Here is a 26,890-nt window from a genome sequence, read left to right as displayed (position 1 = left end):
AGAAAATATAAAGTGGCAGTGAGCATCGTGACAGTAGATAAAGTTCAGAGTTCATCGGTGGACCAGGAGAGCTGGGGAAAGTGTGGATGGAGGTCTAGATTGGAGAAGGGCTGTCATGATGGCATGCAGGATTTCATTAACAGTGGGCAGACTTGTCCTGCCATCACCTCCCCCTCCTTCTCCTGTGACCACTGCCCCTGGGTCTTAGCAGATCTGCCCCAGAAGTTGGACCACTACCCAGAGTTTCAGTTCTCTTGATGTCCGTGTTTGGAAGATGTGCTTGCATTCGTTTTTGCTCATGGGTGTGTCTGGTCTGAGGATTTGCAATAGACAAGGCCATGATGCCACGCTGAGGCGACTTTGAAGAGGAGGAAGGAGAAAGCCATGCATCCTGTGTTTTCATTGCAGGAGTCACCTGGCCATGCAGCACTAGTCCCGAACCTCCTTATTTTTCTTTTTTTTTTAACATCTTTATTGGAGTATAATTGCTTTGCAATGTTGTGTTAGTTTCTGCTGTATAACAAAGTGAATCAGCTATTATGTGTACATATATCCCCATATCCCCTCCCTCTTGCGTCTCCCTCCCACCCTCCCTATCTTTCCCCTCTAGGTGGTCACAAAGCACCGAGCTGATCTCTCTGTGCTATGCAGCTGCTTCCCACTAGCTATCTATTTTACATTTGGTAGTGCATATATGTCAGTGCTACTCTCTCACTTCGTCCCAGCTTACCCTTCCCCCTTCCCGTGTCCTCAAATCCATTCTCTACGTCTGAGTCTTTATTCTTGTCCTGTCCCTAGGTTCATCAGAACCATTTTTTTTTTTTTAGATACCATATATACATGTTAGCATATGGTATTTGTTTTCCTCTTTTAAAGCTCCCTATTTTAAAAACACTTTTTTATACCATTCCTTTACTCTCTTGAATTAAAATAATAGATTGTGTAACCTACCTACACACAAACATAATTTCAAACATTAATGCCCTAACTCTACTTTGAAGTAGGCATAATTGGAAATTAACTCACAGTATTATATATTTCAACATATAACTGCGTAGGAATGACTATACTTGATGATAAAAAGAAAAAAAAAAAAACTATCACAGCTTTATAAAATGCTCCCAAGGGGTTGGTACTTCTTCCCAGCTGAGAGCCACTGGGCCAGTCCCAATGCTTCCTTTTAGAGATGAGACAACTGTATTGGGGGGGAGGGTGGAGTCATTTCCCCAGAACACATCGGGAGGCAGAACCAGAGCTCAGGTCCCTCAGCTCAGGGCCGTGGCCCAGCATCAGCCCCACTTCCCCTGAAACCGACTCCTGGAGTAGAAGTTCCAGAGACAAGCTTGGCCCATATTGAATAGTCTTCAGAGCAGGAAGAAATAGTATGGGCTTCAGAATTTCTGTTTATATCCATTGGGGTAGGAGAAGGGGCACAAAGAGGGAGGCAGAGAAGTCAGCAAGGCTGTAATCAGGCATATTCCAATGACCTTGAGAGTTCACTTCCTTATGTGTTCATTCATTCATTCACTCACTCATTCATTCATTCACCCTGGACTTTCAGGACCATCTCTGCTCCTGTGGAGTTTGTATCCCAGTATAGTATATAATAAGTCAGGAGTTGATAAGTGCAATGAATAAAAGGGGTACTTGTGATAATTACAATTAGGATAATTAGGGAAGAGCTTTCTGTAGAGGGGACATTTATCTGAATCTTAATAACATGATGGAACCAGTTAAGCTAACATCTGCATTCCAGGCAGGGAGACCAACAAGTTATAAAGGCACTGAGGTAGGACAGAACTTGTCACTGATAAGGGCTAGAGTAAAGGCGGTGGATACCATTGTCTGTTGTTTTTCCTACCAGCATTCCAGAACTATCTCCTCTCCCTGCTCCTCCCCCAAGGTTGAGCATATAACCCAATTTTGGCCATTTACATCCTCTTCCTACAGACTTTGAAACTAAGACCTCTGGGCCACCCTGGGTAGCACCTGCTTTCCCAGAACTAGTTGTACAACTTTCTATTTAACTAAATGAGTACCTCGAGAGCCTTCCAATAACTTATTTTTGTGTGTAAGTTAGCTAGTGCTGACTTCTGTCTTTTTTACAACAGAATTGCTAAAAAAATAATCACCTGCTATACTTAGGTCACCTTTCATGGAGATGCCTGTAGATAACCGAGATTTAGCTTCGTCCATTAATAAATAGAAAAGAGTAGTTGCACACCATATTATTAGGCAAGATGGAAGGGGTTGGTTCAGCACAACAGATATTAGCAAAATCATTACAATCATTACCAAATAACAATTTAAAGCTAACAATAACCAATTTTCTAGATTTGCTACCACTTTACCATAATGTGGGCACTTTGTAAGCATTGCTTCTGTCAGCTTACTCTATATTAAGTGGCAAGAATTTTTTTAGAACTGGGTCATCTCTGCACTAGACTTGTTTTCTGTGAAAATGCCAGCCAAATAATCAAAGGCAAATTGAATCAATTGAGTGTATAATAGGCCAAATTTATCCTAGGAGGCCTGTCGTGCTCAAGAGATGATTTGTTTGCATTTTACTTAGCAAAAAATAAATGTTAAGACCATACAACAAAATGTCAGCTGGCTCTTCTTTGGAAGATAACCAGAGGCCCAGTGCCCACTCGAGGTGCATGTGGCAGCTAGGTGTGTGGGTAAAGTCTTCCACAGTCTCTGGACATGCTTGGAGTACTTTCAAAGAGAATCACCAGATAAGCACTAAGAGCTTTTTAAAAACCAAATTTCTAAATCATTATTTAAAGTAATATTTTAACCTACCACATATGCTTTGGGAAGCTGTCATTTGCATACCCATAATTATCACTCCAATTTTGTCTTTTTTTTATGCTTTCCTGACTTAACACCTTTCTCTTTTCTACTTCTGTATAGTCTTTTCAAAGCTAAGAACCTCTTTTTCTTTTATTTTCTTAATTTCCTTCTTCTTTGCTGGTTCCCTGGGTTTAAGGTTGCTCTGGGGTATTTTACTGTAAGTGATAGAACAAAGTCTGTTAACTTTGTAACACTTGATTTCCAGTTTCCTTTAATTTTTGAATCTCCAGTAGCATGAATATTTCTCTTGCTAATTTTTAAAGTGGTTTAAATCTTTCTCTAAAAATAAATGTATATTTCCTGAAATAGGTTTTTACTTTACACTTAATTTTATGCCTCAGTCAGCCGGTTGTCTTAAGGCTTCCTGCTGTTTCCCTTTCCCCTAAACTTTGCCCTGGTTTCTATCCATTTCTAATTCATCATCATTCTCTCTGTCTCTCTGTTTCTGTCTGTCTCTGTCTCTGTCTCTGTCTCTGTCTCTCTCTCTATATATATATATAAAATCCCCTTTTCTGACCAATAAGGCAAAAGGAGCCAGCTGTTCTCAAGTTTTTTCTCTTTACAACACAAAGTTGTTGTGGCAGCAGAGACAGATGTTTCATTAGAGAAGTATTTTGCTCTTGGCATCACCCAGGGCGATGAAGTTTACGTCAATGAGTTCAGTGAATGTAGTTTGGACAAGTGTAGTGCTAAAAACAATTCAAACCACTTTCTTATATTTTAACATATATAGTCTCCAGAAAAACCAATGAACTAGGTGCTTTTATATCTATTTCAGAGTGTTTAACTGTAACGCCTAAAAGGTCACTTTTGGTCAAGGTGTCTCAAGTGAGTGATCAAGATTCTGGCCTAGAACTCAGGCCTCTCAAATTGTATTTCTCAAATTGTATTTCAAGGCCCCCTGCTGGGGGCCTTGGACAACATTTGACAGCTTTGTGGTTACATCGTGGCTTGACCACTCATTTAGTTTTGTGTATTTGGGTAAGTTTAGCGACTTATTTTCTGCATCTTAATACTTTCCTGAGGAACTGTTGAATTAGACATGATGTCAATGGAATGCACATAGTATGTGCTTTAAAAATCATGGTTATTTTTATTGTTAGTACCAATGTTAGCTTTAGGATAGTGTTTCCCATCACTTGGGGTTACCCAATGCTTTTGTTTAGCAATAGGAGTGCAACCTAAGTTAATTGTTTCCTTGCTCCTGAGGAAGTTTAAATATCGTTAAAGATATTTTGAACCACAATTTCTGGTTAGAAAGTTAGAGACAGAAAAAAAAGAGTGGCCAGAATGGCTGGTACAAAGGGAGTGAAAAAATAGAAGAGGCCAGAGAAGGGGCAGGCAGCTGGACCATGTGTCCTGGTATGTTTTAGCAAAGATATGGCTTTTGCTCTGGATAAAATCAGAGCATCGTACATTTTTGAGAAGAGGCACACCATGATACGAGTCATGCTTTTGAAAGGATATCCTTGGTCTCCCATCGCCTTTCCTGTGAAAAGGTAAAATACGGTAAGGCTCAATGTTATTCAATATCAACCTACTCAATATCTCTACTTGGATCTCTAAAGAGCATAACGGAGCTCAACATGCCCTAAACTAAATTCCTGGTTTCTGCCCCCCTCACACCTGCTCCACCCATATCCTTCCTCACATGGTTGCTGGTACTTCCATCCTGCCAGTTGCCAAGGCGAAAAGCTTGGGAGTCATCCTTGAATTCTCTCTTTCTGTCATGCCTCATATAAAATCCATCAGCACATCCTATGGGTTCTACCTTCTCACCTGGATTATTTCATAACCTCCCAACAGGTTTCTGTGCTTCTATCCTTGGCCTCCCAAATCCAAGGGAAAGGCCTCTGCTATACTATCCTCAGGAGAGACCGTGGGAGATCAAGGATATCCTTTCATAAGCATGACATTTTATGGTACGCCTCTTCTCAGAAATGTACAATGCTCCCATTTTATCCAGAGTAAAAGCCATATCTTTGCTAAAACATACCAGGCCACGTGGCCCAGCTCCCTGCGCCTTCTCTGGCCTCTTCTATTTTTTCACTGCCTTTGCACTAGCCATGCTGGCCACTCCTTGTTTTTCTGCCTCTAACTTAGATCTTTGCTCTAGCAGTCCAGTCTGCCTAAAATGCACTCTTGTCATCTCAAATATCCACCTAGTTGGTTCTTTTATGTGAGTGTGTGTGTGCACGCATGTGTGGATATATACGTGTGTGCATAGATATATGTGCATATATGTATACACAAAGCAGCTTTATTGAGATATGTAATTCACATACCATACAATTCACTCATCTACAGTGTACATTTCAATGGCTTTATATTCACAAAGTTGTGCAACCATCACAAAAAAAGACTTCTCATAATCATTAATAGTCACTCCCTATTCCCTTCCACCTCCAACCCTAGGGAACTACCAATCTATATTTATGGATTTGCCTATTATGGGCATTTCATACAAGTAGAATCATGTAATATGTGGCTTTCTATGACTGGTTTCTTTCACTCAGCATAATGTTTATCAGTACTTTTCATTACTGAATAATATGCCATCATACTTTATTCATCCACTCATCAGTCGAACATTTGTGTTGTTTCCACTTATTGGCTATTATAGACAACGTGGCTATGAATTCTCATGTACAAGTTGTTCTGTGGACCTATGTTTTCATTTATCCTGGGTTTTCACTTCTCTAAGAGCAAAATTGATAAGGCATATGGTATCTATGTTTAACTTTTAAGTAACTGCCAAACTGTTTTCCAAAGCAGCTGCACTATTTTACATTTTCACCAGTAGTGAATGAAGGTTCCAATCTCTCCCCATCCTTGCCAACACTTGTTATTTTCTGTCTTTTCATTATAGCCATCCTAGTAGGTATGAAGGAGTATCTTACCTGGTTTCGATTTACATTTCCCTGACGACTACTGATGTTGACCATCTTTTCGTGCGCACTTGCCGACTCTTTGGAATCTTTGTTCTAATTACACCTTCTCAAGGAGGTCTATCATGAACACCCTGTTAAAAAGTTCTACTAGGCGCCAACCCCTACATTTTCAAATACCTTTTTTACATAGCCTTTGCCATCATCTTAAATACCACATGATTTATCTATTATATATGTTTATTGTATGACTTCCTCACTTTACTCTGATCCAACTGTGAATACTCAGCAAGAGCAGGAATCTTTGCTTTGATCATTGATTATATCCTAAGTGCCTAGAATAGTGTCTGAGAAATAGAAGGCACTCAATAAATATTTATACAACTAATGAGTGAATGGAGAGAAAAATCAGACCCAGAAGAGACAAGGCAATAATTACGGAGACTGGGTAGAATAACCATCGCTTTTGCCTCATTTTCATAGGTGATGTGCCAGGAGCTTCGCCACTCTTCGGGCTTGTCCACTTTTTAAATTGGTGTTTCTGGACCGCCTTATCGAAAGTATTTCAGGACATGTCTAGAACACATAAGCACCCTGATAATAATTTTAAAAAGATTTCCTGGAAGTTTCTCTTTCGTATCTTTGATTCTTTGTACCTGTGACTTGGCTACAAGATGGTTTGTAACTGACAAGAATTTTTCATTTCCATTGAAACCATACCAAGACTGACAACCTTGAACCACCATTTTTACCTTAGATGTGAGGCATTTTATTGATACAGCTAAAATATTCATTAGAGGCTATGTTTTAGTAAGGGCAAAAATGGAGATGGAGTTGGGGAGGACAGCACTTATAAACTGGCTATGAATACTAGAACTTAGAATAAAATGCTGTTCACTGACCAGTACCTCTACCTATATGGACTTACAGACCTAGTAGCACATGTGCTCAGATGGTGTGGCCTTGATAGCAGCTATGGGTTTCAGTACATTCTTCTACTGCCTTTTGCTTTTTCAAATGAACCTACTCCAGTGAACATTGGTGTTTATATGGAAACACATGCATCCTAAAAATAGTGATGAGTACCATCTGAATAACCGTCTTCTTAATAAAATTCTTAATGACTGTTTAATGCTATTAGGAGCAAAACATTTCTTTCCCTCATAACAGAGAAAAGATTATGTATAATTAGTTTATTAGTGAGGATACCTTTCATCTTCTATACACATTTATGAGGATAATAGCTTTTTGGGGAGTCCTGTATAGTTTTTTAAACAACTTCTTTGGCATAATCATGCTTAAGTGCTACTTGAACAGTGAACTCAGCTAATTTATCTATCTAGCATACTTTGCTAGGCTCTTTTGTAAGCATTTCAGTTTTGGCATCAGAATAAAACAAACAAACAAACAAAAAACCACAGTTGTAATCTCAGAGATGTAATGGAAAAAGAAACAGAGTATTATGGCAAGCAATGTCTTTGGAATTCTTGTTTTATAAATAAATATCCACAAAAACATACAATTTCAGATTCCCATGTTAAATCCTCATTCACCTGTGGTCTTGCTCTGATTATCACCATCAACTGTTCAGTATAAACAGTAGAGCGAGAGCTATACTGCAGGATAACCAGTGGAGAAATAGTTACTGATGGGAAGTACTGACCAAGTGGACATGAAAGTGAATGGTAGAGTTATTAAGCACAAAACTCAAGGAAGGAAAGACTCATCAAGTTTCCTTCCTCAGATATAATGTGGGTCTAGATTTAGAGGAACCATCTCACCTCAGTGGTGTAATCCAGCTTTTATCCTTTGTGTCCAATGGAAACACCAAGTTGGAAGACTTTGAATAAACAATTGAATAATTAAGTAAGCACTACAGTTACAACAGGCACAATGAGGCAAACTTCTCCTATCCTGGGAATATTTTGCTTTTTCCACTGTACTCATTTGCCATCTGGATAGCTTCCTTAAAGCTTTTAAGAGCACCAACTAGGAAGACATTATAAGCAATGTTTAATCTAAATATCTATGTGTTCACATACTTTGTAATCCGAGTGTTGCTATGATTGATGATCAATTCCAGCACTTCCCCAATCCCTACCACTGAATAGTCTTGTTTTTATCCCATAGCGTCTTGACCAGACCCATGCCTGATCAACCAAATTTATTTTTCTTTCTTCCAAGGACTTCATCCTGGTCTTACTTGGTTCTTGAAGTGTGACCTGTCTTTTGAATGGAGGATAAACCAGTCTCCTCTTATCATACCAACAGCAGGAGAGAAACCAGAGATTTGCCTCACTCCAGTTCAATTTATATTTCCTTATCTCTTGCTGAAGGCAAAATACGTCTAGTCCTGTGGGGAGTAAGGTATCAAACATTATCCTGTAGTGGCCCTAGTATGTTATTTTACCTTTTTCTCTAAGGATGGAACTTCGTGGCAATATATAGGGGCTGTGATTCTCCAAAAATTCTAAGCTTCTTTTTAGTTTCTGTAGTCACTTGTCTTCTCTTCATAAGCTTACGGCATTTCTTCTCTTCGTAAGCTTGTGGCTTCACAGTTACTTTTCTCATATTTTCCTTCTTATTCAGTAGTTTAATTCAATGGTCTATGACATATTTCCAAAGAAGGTCTAATAATAGCTCCATCTGACCTCCTCTTTGGTGACGTGAGCTTCCTGCTTTCACATTAATGAGTGGACTCTAAATCCTTTCCACTTGAAACTGGGCTGAACTCAGAGACTCACTTCAAATTCTATTTACAGAAAAAATATCAACAAAATATATGAGATCTAAGATTACAATGAGTAATAGGATATGGTGGAAGTAAGACTGTATGATTCTTAAGACTAGGTCAGAAAAGTCTTAGGGCTTCCATTTGGGTCTTTTGAATGTTTCCTCTCTTGATGTTTCTTCTTGAAACCTAGATTTCTGTTTCAAGAAGGCCCAGATACATGGAGAGAACATGTATAGGTGTTCTGGTAAACAATCCCAACTGAGGCCAGGTTTCTGGTCACCGCTGCATAGTGTCAGACATCTAATTGAAGTAACCTTCAAATGATTCTTGTACCTGGCCGTTTGAGTCATGCCTAGTCAATTGAATATTCTCAGCTGTGGCCCAAACATCATGAGAGGTGAAGAGTCATCCCTTCTGCGCCCTTCCTGAATTTGTGACCACAGAATCTGTGAGCATAGCAAATGGTTGTTGCTTTACACCACAATGTTTTATGAGTACGTTTAATGCAGCAATAGATAATTGTAATAGAATTCACCCAAGAACAGAGTGTTCCCATAACAAAAGCTTAAAACTTGTCACTGTCTTTGAGATTAGGTTGCAAATGGAAAACGAAAGGGTTTTGAGGCTTCTGCTAAGAAAATTTGGAAGGACGTCGAAGAAGGTATTAATAAAAGCTGGAAGGTCAGTAAAATTATTATGGGAAATTGGAAAAAAGTTTGACAACACAGTTGAGTATTCAAATTATCATGTGGTGATACAGAAAATAGAAAATAAGCCAAAAAAATTCTTGGGTTTCCTAATGAAATTTCCAAGCAGAATATTCAAACTACCAACTTGCTTCTCTTAGTCATGCATCATAAGATGTAGAAAAAGAGAGAGATAAGGTAAAAAAGTAAATATTTAGTTTTCAAGCAAAATTTAGTAGAAAGATAAATAAAACCATGACTTTCTGGGTTGGAAAATTTAATTGATTTTAATTCCAAGCCTCTCCAGATGGCAAAAGATTTTCAAAGTAAGGAAATAACTCATGGCAAAGATCAAATTCAGAGCACTATCAGGAAAATAGTCTTGGAGTAAGGATGAAGCTAATGGTGTGACTGTAGAACCTTTTGTAAACTATAGAAAGGATTTAAGATAGTGCCTCAGGGATCCTTTCTGATGGCAAAGGCCTCCTAACCATCTAAAGGATATACCTTGCAGACACTCTCTGTTAAACAATCTAAGGGAATTATCCCACTGCAGCTTCACAAGGGGCCCTGGATGAAGAAAGACTATCTCAAAGAGATTAGTGAATGTTAAGGTTTTTGAATGGCTTGAGCAACAAAAGATAATTCATAGAAACCCCACAATGTTTTAAAGAAATTATACTGGCAGAAACACCATTAATGCGGGCTAAAAGTGATATAGAGACAGTACAAAATGAGAAGTTCTTGACATCTGTACTTCCACAGGCAGGAAAGTCTATAAAAAAAAAACTACTCCGTCAAATACAGGCTATTATTTAAGGCAAAGGCAGGATGATCTACAGCCTGGAACCAAGATCCTAGAGGACAGAGCCAAGAGACACAGGAATAGAGACAGAACAATGAGTGGTCTTGTTGAGGAAGTTTCCAGTTGATAGACCAGGCAGGCTCCCTTTTAAGTGGCTGTGAAGGACCTAGGACTGCAGAAGGTACATGTGTACTGGCTCAGAGGATTCACCATTTCAGAGTCTGGATCTTACTCCTTTCCAGAGGCTCACAAATTGGACTCTGTGGGCTTGCAGAGAATAGTTTCATTTTCTAGGGGCAGACATAACATTAGCCAAACACGTTCTATTGATTCATAAAATCAGAATTCTGATTCATCCGTTTATAGTGAGAAATCACTGTCACTGGAATTTGAATATTTAAAGACTACAATGGTCAGAAAATTCCCTCTCTATTGGCAAAGTCTTTCCCACAGTAATATAGGGCATCATTTGAAGTCTCCTCAGTATGCCGAAATCAGGAAAAAAAACTGTGTATGGCTGATTGGAATTAATTAGATGGGCTGAATACACAGTGACTTCAGGCTTCATCTCATCTTATAATCTCATAATAGAGGTGGTTTTACACTGTCCCCTGGGCTATAGCTCCTTGTCATTGCCTCAATATCGACAATGCCTGCCAAAAGGACTTGAACATGGAAACTACAAGGTTAAATATTCCTTCTCTCTATGCTGTGCTTGAGTGGAAGCTGCTACTTTCATTTACTCTGCTTCCAAGGCTCATCATATTCCCCTAATGATTAAAACATTCTTCTTTTAGACATGTCAATAAAATCAGTCAGGCTACACCGAAGACTTTCATATCTGGGGACTATTCTGTATTCTTAAAGTGTATTTGCACTTTTATTTTTCTTTCTGTTTTGTGTACTTCACAAATACCTCAGAAGCTTTCATTCTCTGCCTGTCCATAAAGTTATACCACACTAGGGAATGATTCATATATCTATGATCCATTGTGTCTATAAAGTATTCTGCACTTCTTAAATATTAATTCAGATGTGATGTCATAAAACTTTTTCCTAGTAGCCTGGCATTCTGTCATTTTTCTTACAAGCCTATACCCGCAAATTACTACTTATTTCTTCCTTAATCAAGTCAACCATTGGTACAGTTATGATACTGGCGTGTCTTACTCTTTGAAGTTGCCTCATTTCATTGTGATTTTGTAATATCTGTAGTGAAATTTTATTTTCCAAATCCCTTTGTTTACAAGCATTGGAAATCCACTTTCCAGTAGATATTAAAAAGAGGAGTTTACTGTTTTTGTTACAGAAGACTTGATCCTGGGCCTCAGATTCTGTCATTGCAATGCTGGATAGTTTTGTTCTTTTATTTCATTGATCTCATTTGCTGATACTATAGATGACTTCATTCATGTAGCTTTGGAAGATGATTCTAATGAGTCTCACATTACATCATCTTTATGGCCTCATATTTTAGAGGAGGAACAAAGTTATCTCTCCATGTATGCATACATAATCCAAGTTTTGTAACTTGCTCTTATCTTTGAGCTAATTTTTCTTTGACTAGCAGAATGGAATGCTTTAACTGGCCTGTGTAGGCTGCTCATGGATTATTGGAAGGCAAACTATGAAAGCCACACCAGAATCCATGTAATTTGGAGGAGTGGTTTCCAGAAGACAGATTGGACTTTTACCAGATAGTGAATGACACTCTGAGAATGATATTAACAGACAGCCACATATTTATATACATATGCTATGCCCTGTCATGATTACAAAGGCACTTATGATTTCAGCTTTTGCCCTATGTATATGTAATATGTATAAAGTAATTGTGAAATTATCTGAAAGCATAATATGTGACCAAAACAATGTTCTATTATAGGGATTGACAAACTATAGCTCCTGGGCCAAATCTGACCTCTGCCTGCTTTCGTAAGCAAAGTCATATTGGAACACAACCATGCCCTTTACTTTATTGTCTGTGGCTGCTTTCACTCTACAACAGATTGGGTAGTTGTGACAGAGACCACTTAGTCTGCAAAACTGAAAATATTTACTCTCTGGTCCTTTACAGAAAAAGTTTTCTGACTGCTCTTCTATTAAAAAGATTTCCTTGTTCAACTGAGTACAGTAAATCCCCTACATGCGAACCTTCAAGTTGAGAACTTTCAAAGATGCGAACGTGTGTTCGCATGTCCAATCACGTAAGTTAGTTCACGTGTCTGGTGTACATTTTCAAGTGCATGCATCCTCCAGTGGTTGTGCTTTTGTGTACTTTACTGTACAGTACTATTGCTGTGCAACACAAGGAGCTTACTAATGAAGGCCTGATGGAATTGGAGGTCCAGAGAAAGGACGAAGAGAGACAAGAGAAAGCAGTAACTGAAGAACTGAAGAGATTCATGATACTGGAAATAGCAAGGGGATTTTCTTTATTTGAGGAGGCACTGTTAGTTTTTGAGGCACAGAACCCAAACGTAGAATATTACACGAAGTTTGCAGCAGCTGTTCAGAATGTGATCCAGTGCTGCCGTGTCATCTATGAGGAGAAAAAAAGAGCATCACTGGATCGTTTTTTTAAGGGAGGTAGATAGAATTGAATCCAGCCATCAGTGGAACCAGAACCTGTGCCATCAACGTCAGGCATGAGTGAAATTGCATCTTGCCCTCCATCTCCTGTTGCTGACGATCCTTCAGCTCTACCATCACCCACCTCCTCTCCCTCCTCCAGTCAGTAACTCTTCTTGCCTGTTTGTTCGATGCCAGCTCCTGTATGCCAGCTGTTGTACTGTATTACTGTACTTTTCAAGGTACTGTACTGTAAGATTAAAAATGTTTACTTTTTGTGTTTGTTTGTTTTTTATGTATTATCTGTGTGAAAAGTATTATAAAGCTATTACAGTACAGTACTATATAGCCGACTGTGTTAGTTGGGTACCTAGGCTAACTTTGTTGGACTTACGAACAAATTGGACTCACCAACGCACTCTGGGAATGGAACTTGTTCATATGTTGGGGACTTACTGTAATCTCTAACTAGTAAATAAGACCAGGAAGAGGCAGTTGATTAGTTTAATCATCTGAGTCAACAGAGGTAATTGATACTGGAATGTATCTTAGAGCGAATCTATCTTTAGATTCGTCTGGGTAAACTGAGATTAATTCATTGAGGTGAATATTTGTTCTTTCTCCTTCTCTCATCTTAGAAACGAAGTCTGTTCTGAGACATTTCCAGAAGCAGGGACCAATGGATGGGGAGTAGACATTTTCTGAATATTGCCACGCGCAGAGGATGTAGAGATACTTCCATTGGGTTTCAGATGATATCTTCAATAAAATCATCTGGGGATGAATCAGAACGGAAATGGCATCTGGAATTTGTCAATTCATTAAATTCCACTTCACCAGTTAATTTCATATCTTAGTCAGCTTGGGCTACCATAGCAGAATACCATCGGGTGGTTAGTTTAAACAACAAAAATTTATTGTTATTGTTCTGGAGGCCAAAAGTCCAAGATCAAGGTGCCAGAAAGATAGGTTTCACTTTGAGGCCTCTTCCCTTTGCCTGTAGGTAGCCATCATCATGTTTCTGTGCTCACATGACCTCTTCTTTATGTGTGGGCAGAAAGAGAGGGAATAAGCTCTCTGGTGTCTCTTATATAAGGGCACTAATCCCATTATGAGGGCCCCATTCTCATGAGTTCATCTAACCCTTATTATCTCCTAAAATCCCCATCCCCAAATACCATCACATGGGAGCTTAAATCTCCAACATATGAATTGTCAGGTTGGGGGAACACAAGCATTCAGTCCATAACATTTCCAGTGTCAAAATTTTGTATGTGCATGTATGTAACTGGTGATGATCCATGGTCAGAAAAATGGAGAGAAAATTACTTTAATCATTCAATAAATATTTATCGAACTCACTAGAGTTTTTAGTTTTTATCCTTCACTGATATACCTTTCTTTTTTTTAATATTTTGTTTTCTTTTTTAAAAAAAATTATTAGCACCTTTTAATTATTATTTATTTATTTATTTATTTTTGGCTGTGTTGGGTCTTCGTTTCTGTGCAAGGGCTTCCTCCAGTTGTGGCAAGTGGGGGCCACTCTTCATCGCGGTGCGCGGGCCTCTCACTGTCGCGGCCTCTCCCGTTGCAGAGCACAGGCTCCAGACGCGCAGGCTCAGTAGTTGTGGCTCACGGGCCCAGCCGTTCCGCGGCATGCGGGATCTTCCCAGACCAGGGCTCGAATCTGTGTCCCCTGCCTTAGCAGGCAGACTCTCAACCACTGAGCCACCAGGGAAGCCCTGATATACCTTTCTTGACCTCAAAGGTCCACAGTGAAACTCAGAATTTTTTCAACCCAATTTGGTGCACATAGAGAATGATATATTCATTCCATAATAAAAACTAGAAACTTAGAAGTCAACCTTAATACCTCCTTCTCACATCTGCCAAGACTTGTCAATTTTACATCCAAAGTATATCTCAAATCCATCCATGTTTGACTATCTCTATCACCAGCACCCGAGTCAGGGAAACCAGGAAACCATCTCTTGTCTTTGCTATTTGAAATAGTCTGCAGACTACTCTCCCTTCTCTCATTCTTATGATTTCCATTTGTTTATCTGTTGGGCAGTCAGAGTAAGTTTTCAAAGCATGTCAAAAATATCTGATTACATTACCTAACTACTGCAAACACTACTTTGGTTGTTCATTGTTCTTCAGGGCTGAGCATGGCCTTCTAGGCCCTGCTTTGTCTGCCTCCACCTGCCCTTGAATCCTCTTCTCATCCTCACTCTCCAGGCACACTGGCTAACTTCTTATTCCTTATCTCCTTCCACTTTCTTCCTTTCCCTACTGTCTTAGTCCATTCAGGCTGCTATAACAAAATGCCACAGACTAGGTGGTTTATAAGCTATGGAAATTTATTTCTCATAGTTCTGGAAGTTGGGAAGTCCACGACCAAGTTGCTGGCAGGTTCAGTGCCTGGTGAGGCAAAGCTTCATCACTAACAGTGTCTTTTCACTGTAACCTTACATGGTGGAAGATGCGAGGGAGCTCTCTGAGACCTCTTTTACAAGGACACAATCTCATTCATGACCTGTTTACCTCCCAAAGGCCCCACCTCAAAATGTCATCACACTGGGGATTGTTTTCAACACATGGATTTTGGGAGGACACAAACATTCAATCTGTATCATGTAACCACTTCTACCTACACTGGAAATTATTTTCCAAGCTCATTCTCAACTCAAGGTCTTTGGCCCTGCAGTTCTTTCTGCCTGGAATACTCATATCTTCACATGGTGGACTTGTTCTTGACATTCCAATCTTGGATCAAATGTCATTATCTTAAAGGTGTCTTCCACAACTAAACAATCGCTCTTTATAATTCCGGTTCATTTTCCTGGTAGCATATATCTCTTCTTTGTTTTCTTGCTTATTTTTTTTTTTTTTATTTCTTGTCTCTCTCCCTCACTAGAGATAACATGATTGTGTATCCTCAGTGGCTGGCATAATGCAAAACCGAGTAAATGAACGAAAATATTAAAATGAAAACATGATATAGCATTGTCTCCCTCACCTGGTTTTAAAGAAAAAAAATCACACTTTATGGGAAGTCAGTATAATTGAGTAATTTATATTCTGAAACAAGTAGCTTGAGTTGAAATTCCAGCTCTGCCATTTACTAGTTACACCATCTTAGATTTATCCTTGAATCTTTATTTCCTCATATTTTAAAAAAATGGATATAATATCTACCTTATATTGTTGTTATGAGAATCACACGTGTTATCATAAGTAACGAACTGAGAATACTGCCTGGTACATGGCCAGCTCTCAGTATTTATCATTAGTCAGAGAGTATATTAAATTAACATTCATTAATTAATAATATTTTATTACTGAATGTATATTAAAATGAATCTAACAAAAGTTTACTGGCAAAATGGCTGAGCGTTGTTTGTAATTTTATACTTAAGCAAACTGGAAAACAACAGAAAGAATCTTTTAAAAATTATTTCAAAATAAGATACAGAGAAAGACCTAAATTGTAACTAAAATATTAAAGCCTAACATTTGTATGGTACTATACTATTTACAAATCATGTGCCCTATGGCAAGTCGCATCATACTCCCAACATCCTAATAAGTAAATATTATCACTGGTTTAGGGATTGGAAAATAGAGGTAACATGAAGTTCATTGCCTTGCCCGAGGTCCCTACCTCTTGACCCATAGAGTCAAACCTTGAACACAGGTCTCTGGACTGCATATTTGGAACTTTTTCAACACGCTGGGTCTCACACCATTTGTTGTAATATCCATCATGCAGCCTATGAGCATGTTTGGGGCAGCAGCAAAGCAGGAATCCCCCATAAATGAGAAAAATCTTTGGAAATAGATAACATAAAAATGTTTCAGCTTTGTATTTTGTTAAATTTCCTGTACTTTCATGGTTTTATCTGTTTTCATTTCAATTGATATGTGTGTGCGTGACACCGTAAAAATTTTCAGTCCTTAGACTCTTAAAAGATCCAGAGATACAATCATCTGACCTTTCATGTACCAACACGCTGGCTTGGCAGAAGTAAGTTCTTGGGACTTACATATCAATGATAACTGTTGACACTAGTTTTCTTGGCCTTGAAGATATCTCTGAAATATAGGACCACACATGGAACAAAAATAATGATTTAGTCTTTATATCAACCCATTTCTTGGCTTTTGGTGCTGCTGAGGGCAGTGGGAGGTGGATGTGAGGGGATGAGTGATGAAGGGTTGAAACTAATGACATTTGACTCACATGGCCCTGCACCCCTACATGGAGACTGATCAATTCCCCTAATCTCTCTCATCCTAGCAGGCAGACGCCATCTGATAATAACTCAGAATTCTTTCTCATTGGAGCCAATTCTGAACTGGTGGTCTGGAGAGAAACTCTGTATTGAATTACCAAGTAGTTCCAATGGAATCATTTCCAACAGTAATTAGGGCTGATGGAATGCCCATTTTTAAAAAACAGTATCAAATTCCAGATTTTCCCAAAAAGAAAAATTAGAGCTCAGCTCGCTTGCTTGCATTCCTCTTTTTAAGAGTGTGGAAAGACCTTTTTGCAAGAAAGTAAAGAATGCCTTTATGTTCATCGAGGATGCGTCCATATTCTCTTCATTTCTGTTACCACAAACCTCCCACGGTATTCAGGTTGTAATGGGGAAAACCGAGACATTGAGAGGTTGACAGAGGGTCTCTCTAGCTTAAAATATAAAATGGCATCTTGGCTGTGTGGTTCAATGGTGGCTGCATATATCAAAGTTTTGTGAATTTGAATCAAACTCTTTTTAATGGAGAATTATCTCAATTGATAGAGTGAAAAGACTAAGTTATCTGTTGGATAACTCATTCTCATCAAAGGAAGAGATGACATTCTGTCATCTGTCAAATGACGAGGATGAGGTAATGACAGTTGTTTGCAATGAGAAGACCCATTCTTAACTGTTAGTGTATGGCTGGGAAATGTTCTGAGGCATTGGCTTGGTTTGATAATGGTTTAATAATCCTTGATGGAAGCCTAGAAAGTTATATCAAAAGGAGAGGTAATGTGTCACTTAAAAAAAATGACCAGAATCCTTTCTTCTTGGGTTTATCATCTTTTTACTTTTTGTAACTCTAGGATGCTTAACAGTAGCAACTGGATATACTTTACCCAATAAAGACCAGCTGGGGCTGGTAACGCAAGCTGAAAACACATGTATTTGAGAAGCTGATACTAAGATTATAAGCCATTTCTGTTGGCTTGAAAAGAGAGGACCACAATTATCATGTTTTTGAGCCAATTCTCCCATTAAGAAATTTCTTGAAGAAACTGGATCCTTGCTATTTTACTAGGTAAGTTCCAAGTGAACATCCCGTCCCAGATCCTTAAATGCTGTTATCATATAGCTCATTTAAATAAGTCTTTCTAAGGTTCAAATTTTCTTATCCCAGGAGTAAAAGAACTACTTGAGTTAATATTTTCTGTCACTCAACACTGGCATTTTCCTTTCTTTTTTCATGCTCTGTTGGTGCTGGGTAAGACAGAAGGGCTGAGGATTAATTGCAATTATATTCAAGGCAGAAATGCCACCTTACGAAGAACTAATGAGTGTTTATAAGCTGCATTGCAGATGCATGTGCAAGCATAATATCATGTGAGAGGGAATGAAAACTTGAAATCTTGCTAGATTATACAAATCAGAAGTTTATCCATAACTCTTCTGAGCCCACGGTCCATCTGTACACTGATTTGCACCTTGTGCAGCTCTGAAAGGTGATACATCCTGACTTGCATTGAAGGGGAAGGGGCTGCCAATGCACCCAAATCATGAAAGATTTTTTTTTAATGTCTTTATTGGAGTATAATTGCTTTACAGTGGTGTGTTAGTTTCTGCTTTATAACAAAGTGAATCAGCTATACATATACATATATCCCCATATCGCTTCCCTCTTCAAATCATGAAAGATTAATGAAGAGCACACAAGACTAGTCAGGAGGTGATTTGGCAACACAGGCTTTGGTGTTGCATACTTGGACTTGATTCCAGGCTCCATCTCTTCACAGCTGTGTGACTTCAACGACTTCCTTAACTTCTCTGGTCCCCACTTTACTTGCATTAGAGACAGAATAATAGAGGACTCATGATCGCTGGAGCTAGAACCCACACCCCGCCTTCAAAGCCTGGCTCTGCCATGTACTGTGGCCAACTGTGGCACTGTGGGCAGATTGTTTCATTGAGACTCCCTGGCCCTAAGTTTCCTCATCTGTAATGTTCAGATAAAAATAATGCTTATCTTATAGGGTCTTTGTGAGGATTATGTTTATTAGTCAATACTCTTTATAAATGCTTAACACAGTGCCTTAGACTTAGTAAATGAGCCATGCTTGGAAGCTAATCCAGATATTCAACCTACTAGACTCTGTTTTAGCAAGAAAGATAATAAGGTGACAGTCTGTTCATGTTGGCAGAATCCTTCTTCTTTTAAATGACCATAATATACAAGGTTTTAGGCACTCTGGAGGGCAGATTTTATCAAACTGTCTTTCCAGTGAGCTGGTCTAGAAGCTCTGAGTAGCAGTTTTGAATGGCAACTGACCTGAGGATTTCATACTCTATTTTCTTATGAAAACTGTAAGGTTCTGGGAGGGAAAGTAGCAACTCCCATAAATGCTTGAGTGGTGATCCCATTGTGCAACAGATTAATTGGGCCATTCATTAATAATATATTGGTAATTGACATGAATTGAGTAAAGATGTTTTTGATTCCAGGCTGAATCGCTTTCCCTTTGTCACTTAATCTTCAAACATCCCTTGGAAATTGCATCCCTCTGTTTTTGGGGATGAAGGATAAATTCCATAACTCAGTCTACACAGCCTGTGTGGTTTGATTTCTGCAGGCTTCAGTGAAGTTACTGTCTCCTTTTCCACACACTCTTTTCTTTCTTTCATTCATTCATCCATTAGCCTTTCATTCATTCATTCTGCACATATGTACCAAGCACACAGGTGATGCTCCAGCAGTGAATATATTAAGTCCATGTTCCATTGGTCCTTATGTTTTAGTGGAGGAAACAGGCAACGAAAATAAATGTATAATGCTATAGAGAAAACTAATTCAGAATTCAGGAAACAGAAAGATTTGGGCATAAATTGAAGAAAATATGGGGGTGAAGCATGAGGCTCTCTAGGTGATGAACATTCTATGCTGTAGGGAATAAAAGCACAACAGCCCTGAGACAGGGGTGGTTGGCATGTTCAAGAGTGGGTGACAGCAGAGGAGGTCCCTGGTACCAGTGTCACCCCCACTTTACAGTCTAGAAAACCAACTATTAGAGAGGCTGTCCAAGTCAGCCAAGGTCACACAGCTAGAAAATAGAGCCGCACACCTCTGGGGTCTGTGCTCCTGACTTCTGTGATGTTCTGCTGCTCAAAAGCGTTCCACTTCTTTGACATTTAGGGCTCTCCGTGCTGTAGGGCAGGGCAGTCCTTCCTTTCCCCCTCAATTCTTCAACCAGTTAACAAAGGCATCTAATTTATTTAAATGCTTCTCAACCTCTTCTTTTAGGTTGCTTTATATGATTTCTCCTCTGTATTCTTCTTCATTTTTATGATTTTAAACAGGCTTTCCAAATCAATTTGTGGCTGAGGTTGGAAGTTACGTGCAGATGCGTTGTGGCTTTTTTTCCTTTTTTGCCTATGCAAGAGTGATTTGTTCACTAAAAAAATAGTTCTGCCCTCCATGACCTCATTTGATGGCAACAGTAGTTCCTGTGATAATGCAGAGCTGCTTCTCATGTCTCTTCCATGGATAGATATGAAATATATGAATTTTTTGTGCTATGATACAGCAAACAAAAGACAGGTTTTTTTCCCCTTGTTGCTCCCCCTCCTACAGTTATATTGCTTGATCTATCCATGACTATTGTCAGGTTAAAAATGTCAGATGAAATCAGCCCAACCCACACATCAGGATACATATTTTCCAAAAAATTGCAGCCTTCACTTTGGCTAGGTAAGTCAAGCGGGGTGTTTCTCTTTTTGCAGTACCACTGATTGAGTGTGCATGCATCTTGAGCTTCTTCCTTAAGTTATGAGAAAATAAATCCAGTAGATAAAGGGGAACAGAGGATATTTTAAAAAGGGAGAGATTTATTAAGAGTATACTTACTTCATTTAAAAAGTTTAAAACAGATAAAACACTTGTGCAAATGATTAGAGCACAAAGTGGCATATTGATATTCTTTGATGTCTGGGACTGAGGTTTTTCTTACAGTTTTCTTATAAATGGCCCCCTAATGAGTCAGCTAAGCAGATCAATAAATATGTCCACTAACTGTTCCTTCTGTAATCCCCGAAAGAGCAATTGAAGATACAAAAATATTACTCATTTTGACTGAAATATGGACATTACTAATACTACAGAATAGACTATATCTACTGTGCTGAGGTACAGCAGTTCCACTGGTGTAAGATTTTAGTTGCAATAGTCTTTCTCTTGTCAACAATCTTGTTTTATTTATTCGGCACCACCTGGCATAAGCCATGTGTCCAACTACTGTACTAGCATGAAAAGCTCTGCTATATTCTTATGCCATAAAATATCGCTGCTCCCAAATCCCAGCAGATCTGTGGTCTGTAACATTCTTTGCAAAGGCTGTGAATGGTTCATATTTTAAAATTGTTCTTTATGTGAGATTCTATTGAAAATCCAAAGATCCTTGCCAAAAAAGTAGTAGTAGGAGACGTAGCAGACACACACGTAATGAGCAAAGCATTTCAATCCTTTTCTAAGAGTATTTACACAGTCTAGAGGTAATTAAAAGATACACGAGTATAAAGTCCTTAGCAATAGATATTGATTTTTCAGGAACAGATCCTTAAAGTAATGGAGAAGATGATGGTTTATTTTCTTGCAGACCAGTTAGAGTCATTTTGATGCAGGAAGGTGGAAATGATGTGTTTGCTATTTTGCTGATTTGACTAGATCTAATCAGGTATTGATTCTGAACTCTGTGTAGAGAGTAGACAGTGAGAGAAGCTGGAGGAAGATAATGGGTGAGGGTCTAAGCTTCCTTCAGCTTTCCCACAATGAGCTCTTGAGTTACAAAGAGAAAGTAGCCACTTCTTAAAGGAAAATGTCAATTAATACGATATAAGCTCACGAACTTATAGTCAGTTGAAATTCAAAAGACATTCCCAATTATTTGCTTCTAGATATAGCCACTAAGTCAAATACAGACTACCATAGTTCTAAAGCAGTATATTTTGAATAGATTGACTTATTAATAGAGCATCAATTATTTATATATGAAGCATTTGAAAGCAATGTGTTTTCCCACAGATTTTAAATGTAATTTCCACATATGGTTGCATCATAAAGTTATTTATTAAAATGATTCCTGATCCATAGGGAATGAGAAACACCAGGATAAGTACTGTCTATTCGTCAAATTCTCTATTTATAGGCCAAATAAATGAGGTTTTACTATATTGAAAATGACATTAAGCCATTATTCTACTTTCTCTAAGACTATGTAATTGCTCCTCTTTGTAACTGAAGAAGGTATCATCCTCATGGTAAAAATAGGAGAGAAAAAATATATCCATCACTCTAGATTCTGTCTGTGTGGCTACCGACAAAGTCATTTAAAACTACTTATGTAAAGATATGGTACAGAGTGGGATGAAAAGATGTGACAACATTTTCCTAGCCCTGTTATAAATCTGCATCTTATTTGAAGAAGGAATAAAACCCAAGGAGGGTTCAAATTTTGCTCCAAAAATATGCGGCCTCTTCACAAGTATATCTCTGAAGAATGTCTTGTTTCATGAAAAAAAAAACCAATATTGGAGAGATACTTCCCATACATTAAGCCATATTTTAAATGACACCCTGGATTCTTCATCAGGGAATAGGCCTCAGATACTGAGCTTCAGATTCTTCCTGAATAAAGTGGGAAAAGTAAAGTCTTTACAGTGCCTGCTTACAGAGAAATTCTGAAGGGAAATAAGATGGTCTGTAGATGTCTTTTTAATTTCCTGGAAGAAAAGCATGTTCATCTAAAATTGATTTTATGGATGCTTTTTAAAAGCTAGTGGATCCAGTAAATTCTATTTCACCTGCAAAATTGGCATTGGGCCTCCACACACTTACCTGGGCCATCCTCCTTTCTTGACTTTCAACCACACTCGGCTGAGCATGAACATCAGCTTACAGAAAACTCACCTAGATTCCAGGGAAACCAAACAAAATGGGAAGACTAGAATCAATGTCTTCACATTTTCCTCTAGATTTCCACTGAGTTCGTCTAATTTATTTCAAGACAACAGCATCACAGAGTGTTAATATTTGATCATCTAAAATTGTAGTAAGTTCTGCTAGCCACAGAAAAATTGGTGTGTAAAATATAAGTTGGGAGAAAGTTCTAGTTTCTGCCACATAGTGAATGGGTTAACAGGAACCTATCTCCCACTACATACATATAGAAAAGCTAGATAAATTATAACAAAAAATATATGCAAATATCATCTCAAGGGAAGAAATGGCCAGGCTGATATTCCACAGGTTAGGAGAGAAGGCAAAGCCAGAGTGATAGAGACGAAGTATGTCTGATGGTTAGGGACACAGACTCTGAGCCAGGAAACTTGGGTCCAAATCCTGATTGCCACTTACTGGTTCACTCTGATATTAACAGCAAGAACAAATCAAACTTTCAATGATTTATTGGTCAAAGTAGATATCATAATGGAAGTTGGAACATACTATACTTAGAAATGAATGTAAGTGTAAACACCACATATCAAATAGAGCAGGATACAACTGAAGTGATGTGCAGGCAGAAATTTCTAATCTGTGCATTAGAAACAAAGATTAACAGTTAATAATTTAAGGATTTAAGTCAAAAAATAACAGCAAAACTCTGGGGAAAAGAAAAAAGTAATAATAAAAATAAGAACAAAAATTAGTGAAATAGAAACAAAGAAACAAGAGAAGATCAACAAAGCTCAAAGTGAGTGCATTAAAATATGGATAAAATATACACATGTATGACAAGATTGAGCTATAAAGAAGAAAATAAGAATATTAGGAATATAATGAACATTACAAGGGGTAATGGGGAAATGTTTTACTATTTTGAGTATATACTTAAACATTCTATGCCAATACATTTGGAATTTGGAAGAAATCAATATTTTTCTTAAAAATTATTAAAACATATATTACCACGAGTGATTCAGGATAACATAGAAAATCAAATGGTCTCATAACCCTTTAAAAAATCAAACTAATATTCAAAGCAGCACCTATTCCTCCTCCTGCAAAATGTATGCACAAAAATACACACATTAACTAACACAGCAAGCAAAAGAAACACCAGCCCCAGACAGTAAGCCAAGTTACAGCAGATGTTCAAGGAATAAGCAATTCAAATTTGATACAAACTCTTCAAAAAAATAAAGCAAGTGAGAATGTTTTTTCCATCTCCTTTTATGGCGCTATTATGTCTTTGGAATATTGGCAGTATAAAAAGAGAAATTATAGGGCAATCTTACTATGGAATAAGATTCAAATGTCTAAATAAATTTTGACCAACCTTAATTTTGGATGATATAAAGTAAATAAAACACATCAAGATCAGATAGGGTGTGTTCTGAGATGAAAGAATGGTTTAACATTAGGAAACCTACAAAAGTAAATCAACACATGTCGAGATGCCTTTGACTTCAAGTAAGAAAGAAGCCTACAAAAAAGTAGCAAGTATTATTCCACAAAACAAGAGGCCCAGAGGTTGGGCAGTTTCAGGATTAATTCTGGAGCACCATTGTGTTATCAAGAAACCAGGTTCCACTCATCTTTTCTCTCTGCAGTGTTCAATGTGTAGATGATTCTCTGCATAGTTGCAAGATGGTAGTGGAAATACTAAAAATATTCAAAAAAAGGATGAGTCCCTGCCCTACCCTTTTGCCAGTTCCCCAAGCAGAATACATTTTATGTGTCATTGGCTACAGTCACGTCACTCCACCATGTTTAAACCAACCACCGGGAGAGATAATAGAAGTACTATAGCTTGTTTAGACTAATCAAAATTCACTGTAGGAGCTGGGGAGTCATCCAGACCATGAACTACATAAGCTCCCTATACCTGAACAAAATCAATTTTCTTTTAGTAAGGTAGACCTGGAATAATAGCTTGGGTATAGCCTGCAGTGTTGACACATAAAGAGGAAAATATGAAATCAATTTAGTAGTTATAGCAAAAACGGTGAATGAAATTCAACACTAAGTCCTGAGTAAAAGGAACAACAGTGAAAACCACTTTTAAAAATGGAAAGGGGAAAGGAAATTGACATGATGAATTCAATCCTCCAAAACTCTTAGTATCTTACAATGTATTTCTTTACATCCAGGAACTAATCAAGAATGCCAATCAGTTCTTTTCACTTGTATTAAATATTTTAATGGATATTCTCATCATATATCTGAAATGAAATGGAAAGAACCTGAAATGAAATGTAAGGATTGGCTAGAAAGAGACATTTTTTTTTTTTTTTGGTGATACATGATCATTTGCGTGAAAAATATTAAGAGGATATATTGCCAAATTAATATAATGCATAAACTGGCTTAAAGAGTTTCTGGATATAAGATCAGTATACATATGTGGGACACATATATGCCTTTTGTTACATAGCTAAATTAAAAATGTAACTAATGTACAAAAAGATCTAAGTTACAATAACAATAGTGAAGTATCTAGCAATTAATCCTTACAAATCTTCATGGAGAAAATTATAGAACTTTATTGTTGAAATTGAAGTTCTATTTTCTCAAATTCTTAGGTAGAAAGGAAATAAATATATTAATTTTATAGGATTGTTTTAAGGATTAAATGAAGTAATGTATAAAAATTATTTAACACTGTTTCTTGCCTAACAATTACTCAGAAATAGAAGGTTTTAAATAAATTTTATAGAAATATTTTATTATTTTTAAGAACCTATAAAATCTCTAAGAGCCCTGGAGTTCCTCGGAGCAATTTGAAAACCACAGGATGGCATTTATATTTTTCAGCTAATCTAAACCAAATCCCACATCCCTTTTCTGACCTAAGCAAAAACTGGACATTTCCCTTGGCTAGGTATTCTCTCAACCTTTATGTACACAGTGTGTCCCATTACCACTTGTCAGCTTGTGTTTTTCTTCTTTTATTTTTATATTTATAGGAATGCTTTGTCCCCTGCAAAAAGAGAAAAAATTCTCCAATTTTATGGATAATCCTTTCTCCTTTTCTATCTCACAAAACATCTTGTCTTCATTCATTTATTACACAAACATTTTTAAGTGACTGTGTCAGGCACAATCCAGGTTCATGGGGTAAATCAATAAACAAAATCTACAAAATCTCTTGCCCTCATGGAGATTAAGGGGAACAAATATTGAACAATATACCTAAAAAATTAGCTAGCTGTGGCAGAAATTGCTAGCTGTCCACCAGAACTCTATTGCAATATTTTCTGTCTTTCCTGAGCACCAAGGTGCTCTTGCAATTAAGTGTGCTCACTTGGCTAAGTTCTTGCCCACATGATATGAAATGATATGTGACATTTCCTGGCCAAAGCTGATATGGCCCTCCATATCCTCTTATATTTTGTTTTCTATTGATTGGATACATAAAAATTGCAGGTCCCTAGGGGATGATGGTGGCACGGAATAGAAAGAGCCAATCACTGAATCACACCCGAAAAAAAAAAAATCTTCCCTCTTATAAGGAATACTGCTTTGGTCTGTTTCATGTGTGACACAAAATTTATTGTGTTTAGCTCTTAGATACTTTCGGCATAGATACTTTTGGCTTTACACGCTGCAGTCCAGTATGTCCTGAGTAAAATAAATATACGGTATGCTTGAAATTATTAGTTACAAAGAGAAAAATAAATAAGCCAATCAACTGAAAAACAGAGCAAGCTCAATGGGCATGGGATGCCAAAGTGTAGGGTTGTTGCAGTTTTAATAGAGTGGTTAGAGTAGTCTTCATTGAGAAGGTGATATTTCAGTTTTGCAAGAGGTGAGGGAATTATTCAGGTAGACATCTTGAAGAAGAACATTCCACTAACTGCAGCATAATGGCTTTAAGTCGGAGTGTACTGGGAATGTTCAAGTCACACCTGATAGACCACTGGTGTTAGAGTTTTTATTCTAAGTAAAATCAAAGCCAATGTAGGGTTACGAGCAGAGGAGTGAGATTGATTTGAAAGGATCATTCTGGCTGTTTTGATGAGAACAGCTGTAAGGATAGACATAGGGAGACTAGTTGTGAGGCTATCACAATAAACTAGGTGAGAGTTGATAAGGATTCAGTCTGTTTTGTTTT

General features: G+C 37.8%; 1 pseudogene; it reads left to right on the top strand.

The window, feature by feature from the left end:
• Positions 1–26,890, top strand: part of LOC103019873 (60S ribosomal protein L7a-like) — a 91,983-nt pseudogene that overhangs the window by 7,776 nt on the left and 57,317 nt on the right.

The sequence above is a fragment of the Balaenoptera acutorostrata genome, chromosome 8, assembly GCF_949987535.1.
Source record: "Balaenoptera acutorostrata chromosome 8, mBalAcu1.1, whole genome shotgun sequence".
In the NCBI taxonomy this organism is placed as follows: domain Eukaryota; kingdom Metazoa; phylum Chordata; class Mammalia; order Artiodactyla; family Balaenopteridae; genus Balaenoptera; species Balaenoptera acutorostrata.
Note: the sequence above shows the minus strand (reverse complement) of the source record. Positions and strands in the feature narration are given on the sequence as shown.